The sequence below is a fragment of the Pinus tabuliformis genome, chromosome 1_1 (genome assembly GCF_031772625.1).
Source record: "Pinus tabuliformis cultivar Carrire ecotype Pingquan chromosome 1_1, CPIR1, whole genome shotgun sequence".
In the NCBI taxonomy this organism is placed as follows: Eukaryota; Viridiplantae; Streptophyta; class Pinopsida; order Pinales; family Pinaceae; genus Pinus; species Pinus tabuliformis.
This window is the reverse complement of record NC_142297.1, coordinates 393,464,302-393,470,301: the sequence shown is the minus strand read 5'-3', so window position 1 is coordinate 393,470,301 and position 6,000 is coordinate 393,464,302. Positions and strand designations below refer to the sequence as shown.

General features: G+C 40.8%; 1 long non-coding RNA gene across 2 annotated transcripts in view; it reads left to right on the top strand.

Annotated features, from left to right (window-relative positions):
* Nucleotides 1-419: 419 nt before the first annotated feature.
* LOC149213281 (uncharacterized) overlaps nucleotides 420-6,000 on the top strand; it is an 80,051-nt gene continuing 74,470 nt past the window's right edge. For both annotated transcript variants that reach the window (XR_016250807.1, XR_016250806.1), the window contains exon 1: nucleotides 420-435. This is a non-coding gene — a long non-coding RNA (uncharacterized LOC149213281). The remainder of the gene's footprint in view (nucleotides 436-6,000) is intronic.

The following is a 6,000-nucleotide window of genomic DNA, read 5'->3' as shown; positions in this document are numbered from 1 at the left end:
CAGGGAAAAGATCTATGATAAAGATTTCTATCAACATCAATCATGTTACAGGCGGGGTATTTACGAACGAGAGTACCGCAGCAGCAGCGGCAACCCCACCAGGCAGAGGACCTGTTTAAAGATCTTGGGTTGCTGTTATTCTCCATTTTAGATTACCCCACATCAACAAATTTATCTTCGGTAAGAACACAGTGGAGCCCTGTGGGGCTCACTTGGTTATTGTTTGGGATGGCTTCGGCTCTCATGTTGGTTGGTTCAGTTGCATTTATGATTGGTATAATGATGATGCCTATGGTGGCCATCGTGGCGATGGTGTTTTCCTTCATGGGCGTACTTGACAGCTTTTCTGTTGCTGGATTCAGTCCATTGTGGCTTCTCAACAACCCACAGGACGGGAAAAGAAGTCGTGGGGATGATATATCATTGTAGCCTCAGGTAGGGCTTGAATGGAACTCTGGTGGATCATTTAGTTTTGTGAAGATTTTTGTCAGTATCCATTGTTTATCAATGGTTGTTATGGCTGTGTTACCGGCTATGCTAATTCCTGTGTTAACGGTTTTTTATCGGCTATGACTGTCTATGTATACACCTGTTTGAATTTTAAAGGGCCGATTTTGGTGAAGTCACACGATCCTATTTTTGTAAACCCCATTGATGCTGTTGATTGTTGCAGGGCATCTATATTTGAGTCCAAATTTTGCCTTCTAATAAATCTGAGATGGGTTTTATATTGTTTTATGCTTTTGAGGTAGCCTAGAGCTATTCTACAGATTGTTATCACTGATTGTATTTGCTAATCCCATTGATTGACCTTTTGATCATTTGTTTAACATTGATAAAATTATCTTATCTTATTTAGTGGCATGTGGGTAGCAGATTATATAGAACATAGAGGATAGTTTCCGGAGATTATGGTTGGATATACTATGCATAAATAACTCTGGAACAATTAGACCGTGGTTTTTAAGGTTGTCAACGGTTGTGTTTGTTAAAATAGCTGAAGTATTAAGTATTAATGGCTGGTTTTGGTAAAATTATTGACATCATCGTAATTTTATAAACACGACATTGAAGCAAGTGAATGTTGTGAGGACATCTACAATTGAGTCCAAATTCATTCTTATTATAAATCTGAAGTGGGTTTTATCTAGTGGCTATACAATTATGTCAAATTGTATACAACATAGAATTCTAATACTTTTTTCCACAGTGAGATTCTTAACACCTTGGCTAGATATGCTTATGCATATAGGATTGTAATTAGCTTGCGGTTCGTGAGTTGCCAAAGTACAAGCAAAGGAGCAACGTGCACATGCAACATCAAGCGAATCTAATGACCATCGAGGACTCCGCACACCTTTCCATGCGGAGGTGAAGCTGTGATACACCAAGAGGACATCCATCACTAAGCAACACTGTAGCTCGACATGCACACCAACAATAGCATGAACATACCAACACAGTCATGTCGAGTCGTGTCATGAGTCATGTCGGCCACATCACTACTGTGGGCCATACTGTTGTCAATCAATGTAATGTAACGTGAAAGTCCAAGAGACGCGCTTGTAATTTGAAGAGTCATGTAATCTGAAAGGTCATGAAAGTCAAACAGCCATGAGGAAAGTCGAACTGTCACAAGGGCCACTTTTACCCTTGGCTATAAATACCCCCTCATTTGTACATGCAAGGGACTTTTTCACCTTGGCTCCTCCCACATAGCGTTGAGAGTCTGTAATCTTTTCTTTGAGGAGCGAGTAGTGGGTCCAACGCCCTGCCCATGGGGTTAGTGATGTATGGTGTATCTATGTGTCTTGGAACTTTTGCTTAATTCAAAAGTTTGCTCATAGGCCGACACGTTTTCACATGTGTTGTAACTGTTTGTAAGAATTATTCTTGAACCCCTGTAATACATGTTGCTTTAACCTGTGTTAAACGATTGAACTCGTTCAGTGGTTCTAATACATATATTAATGAAAATGTGTTGTATAAGTTGTTAATGTTGTCCTTCTCGTGTTGGTTAACTCCCCGGACATCAAACAAAACCTTTCACGTAAACTGGTTATAATGACCGTCGCACTTGCGCGAACTGCCCCGCTGGGTGTTGTACGTGCTATCTTCCTTTGTGTGTTGTGACTGCCGCATCCGTGTGGATTGCTCTTCCGGAAGTTGTGCATGTCTTGTTGTGTTGTGTGTCTCTGACAGAGTTGGGACTTCCTTCCTTTCGACTAGAGACTCACTCCCACCCTCTCTCTTTGCTGTGAAAGAACCTTGACACAAGTAACACTAGCATTCACTAGGCACGCAAATCTCGCTGTTCGAAGACAAAGCAGACCACTCTCTCGTGCTGACAAGTAAGAGCTAAGGCAAACATTTAAGATAATGGCAACCGGGCCATCATACCGGATAGGACTCCTACAGCAAACGGTGTGAGGTCTAGTTGGGACTTCATACTGGGGAGATCTCCTGAAGGTTGGCAGGTCCAACACCGTCAATAGGTCTGCATGGTGAGAAGGATGATTTTGAGAACACACGTGTTGGGAAGAATAAGTCTATGGAAGGTGAAGTTGAGAGCAGTGTTGTTAAAAGCACGAGCGGGATTAAATCGACGCGGGGAACGAATCGGGAAAAATCGGAAAAATCGGGAAAAAATCGGAAAAAAGCGGGAAAAAATCGTTTGGTACAAAAATATTCATTTTTTTAATATCTAAACCATCTACAACATAAAATAAATACATTGACACATAAATATGATAAAAAAACTAATATATAAGATGTTTAATATCATTTCTAGCGCTAAAATCACACATAACATTGAATCATGTCCTGAATAGTAAGTCCTGACTCCTGAGTCCCAACTCAGCCTCAAAATATCAACAAAAAATATGATAATGTATCTCATCATGTCATAAACAATAAAATGAAGTCTAATCCTATTGATTTCCTCTGCCCCTCTTGCGAGAAAATGCCACAGCTTTCCCTTTCCCTCTAGATGTAGATGTTGGTGCCTATGCTGGTGGAGATGGCAGTGGAGTCTGATGTGCTCTAGAAGCTGAAGAACTAGAAGTAGGAGCTATAGGAGGTAGACCACGTCCTCTACTGGTGGCAGGGGTAGCCCGAGCAGGTGGTGTCACCTGGAAACATTACAATCTCCCAATCCTGAAATCCTGAGAAACTGATAAGTCTGCTGGATTTTAAATGAAATCTAAAATTCTACTTTCTCCATATGAAATCCAATGAGGCTGGAACCACTCTCAAACATCCTGAGTCATTTCATGGTAATGTTAAAAATTTAAGTAAAAGGATGAAAATGAAGATTAAGGAGAATGTCACTTTTACTTTAAGAATTTAACATTACCATGAATAGCATATCCATACTAGGGCCTAGACTTTATCATTAAGCTGCCCCACTCAAAAATTATTTGTTTCTTTCAAAAAAAATTGCATGAAAAAACCCAAATGACCAAATGAAAAACCAAAAAAAAAATTATAAAATCGCGCTGTCCCAAGCCCCCGCGATTTTTTCGTTAAAAATCGCGATTTTTTCGAAAAAATCGCGATTTTTTCAATAAAAATCAGCAAAAAAAAAATAGGCGTTTTTTTCGTATAAAAATCGCGATTAAATCGGCAAGCTGAAAAAATCGCGATTTAATCGCGCTTTTAACAACACTGGTTGAGAGTTGAGACTAACCTTACCATTCTCAAGGATATTGCTTCTAATGATTCTTCTTTTGAGAACCTTGAGGAAGTTGACCCCATTAACTCTTTGAAAGATGACATTGAAGATTACTTCCACATTGAAAGGGAGAAATGGGAAGTTGTTGGTCCTCAATTTGATTGTGCTCCCATTTACGACACCGACAAGGAGGATGAGGATGAGATTGGTCTTCCCTTCCCCTCAGGCACTATTTATGATGACATACCCATTGATACCCTTGGGAAGGAGAATCTTCATTTTCCTTTACATAAAGAGGGGTAGTTGGAAGTGATAAATTTTCCTTTTAGGAGAGACCCAATCTTTGATACTAAGGAAATTGATAAGGCTCCCACTTCTCATGAGTATGATTCTATGTTCAAATCACTTGAGCCTTTAGATTATGATTTTGGGAAGGAAAAACCTGTTGAATACAATATTTCTTCCTTCCTTGGTCATCATCTTGAGTCTTCATCAAGTGATTCCCTCACCCCTGGTCATATGATCTCAAGTAATTGTGAGCCCTTCCCCCCTCCCGAGTATAGTGTCAAGGAAAAGCCCTTCATTGATTATACTTTTCCTCCTTGGACGCACCCTCAGGGTTTTGATCACTCCATAGTCTCCCCTCTCCAGTGTAATCGTCAAGTGCAACCTACTTGTGTTTCTCCATCTCATCAGCCTCCCTTTCCTACTAATCATAACCCGATGAAGGCCATAAGCCATGACGTAAACAATAAGGGCAATGGTGGAAGTGATAGGCTAGAGATTGCCATCCATAAAAAAATTTATGAGCTTGGTTGTTAACATCTCTATATTTTGGTTGCAAGAGAAGATCTCATGCACTAGATTACATCATTTTCTTACTTCTTCTCGCATAATCATCCATGTGTGGGCATGATATTTTCCCACCTCTCGCCCACAACATCCTCCATGTGTTTGGGTTTGCATTCGCTTTGGGATTTGCTGCATGAGTAATCATATAAGCATGCATATTTATATTGAATTGATGATTACACTTAATAAAAGCTTCGTCATATGCATGTTAAGGTAGGATGCATTGCATGCTCATTTTCACATTAGAACTACGGTCATGATATTTCTCATGGTAGATAGATGCATCTTTACATATCTTATTTCTTGCTGATTTTATGGCCCAACATTAAGCATGTGCGTTAATGAGACGCCATGAAAGCATGCTGCCCCATGTTCTTCATCTATTATATGTGTAGGTAATAGGTCTACGGTGGCCAAGAGATTGCTGGAGTTCTCGTGACCTCCCGTTCAAGTAACTTTGTCCACTTCTTCGAGAAATGACGTCCTAGGTGGAGCCAAATGTTACCGACCATTTTGTGGGTGATATCCCTAGGAGAATTTTTTTCTCCAAGATGATCCTCAGCCGGTAGCCAGCAGCCCCTTGCAGCAACCAACTAGTTCGTTGTGCCATTTTTTCTCCACCTGATCCAACCATGTGGTCCTCCCCCATATGCCATGATCGTATGTTTGAAGGTGGGCGTCCCGAACCTAAAGGTATGCCTTATCATTTGGTAATTGATTATTGTAGTTTGCTTATTATGGACACATTTGGGTATGGATTAATGGAGGGATTTGACGGAAAGAATGGGCTAGGTCTATGCTCTTGTCTCCTTGGCCCTTTTGGGATATTAACCTTGGATTCTAGTCCCATGGGATCTCTTTTACTGACCATTTGGCTTTAGGGATAGTATTTCACGGGAAACCTTGATTTTGGTTGCGTGGTCCCGCTCCCTTATCTGCATATATTACCCCCTTTCCACTCATTATTTCCCCATTCATCATTTCTCCCACCTAGGTCCACATTCCTCCACTGGGTCCACATAGGGCTAACTCTCCCTTTCCCCTTGCCCACACCTTGGGTCAGGTCTGGAATGATGCCCTGGAGGTTGATGCAGCTAAAAAGAAAAGTAAAAGCATATTTGACCACATTTAACAGGAAAATGTACCACAAAACACAAAAAGATGGTTGGGACAAACACATTTAGCATGTGGGCAAAAGCCAATACATGAGCTCTACCCCATCATCATGGCCATAACCCTTGGTTCTTACAGGGTCTATGAGCCTCCTTCATCATATAGGAATCCATGATTGTCCCAACCCCTAGTGGGTAATGAATCGCCCTATCTTAAAGGGGGGTATTCATCGCTATATCTTATGCATAATGCTCTTGCCCTTTGAGCCCGAGTAGTTAATCAAAGAAAATCATAAAAAGACAAAAGACATATAAAGGAGGGTGGAAAAATCAAGGTCGGGGAACCTCATGTACCACGATTTC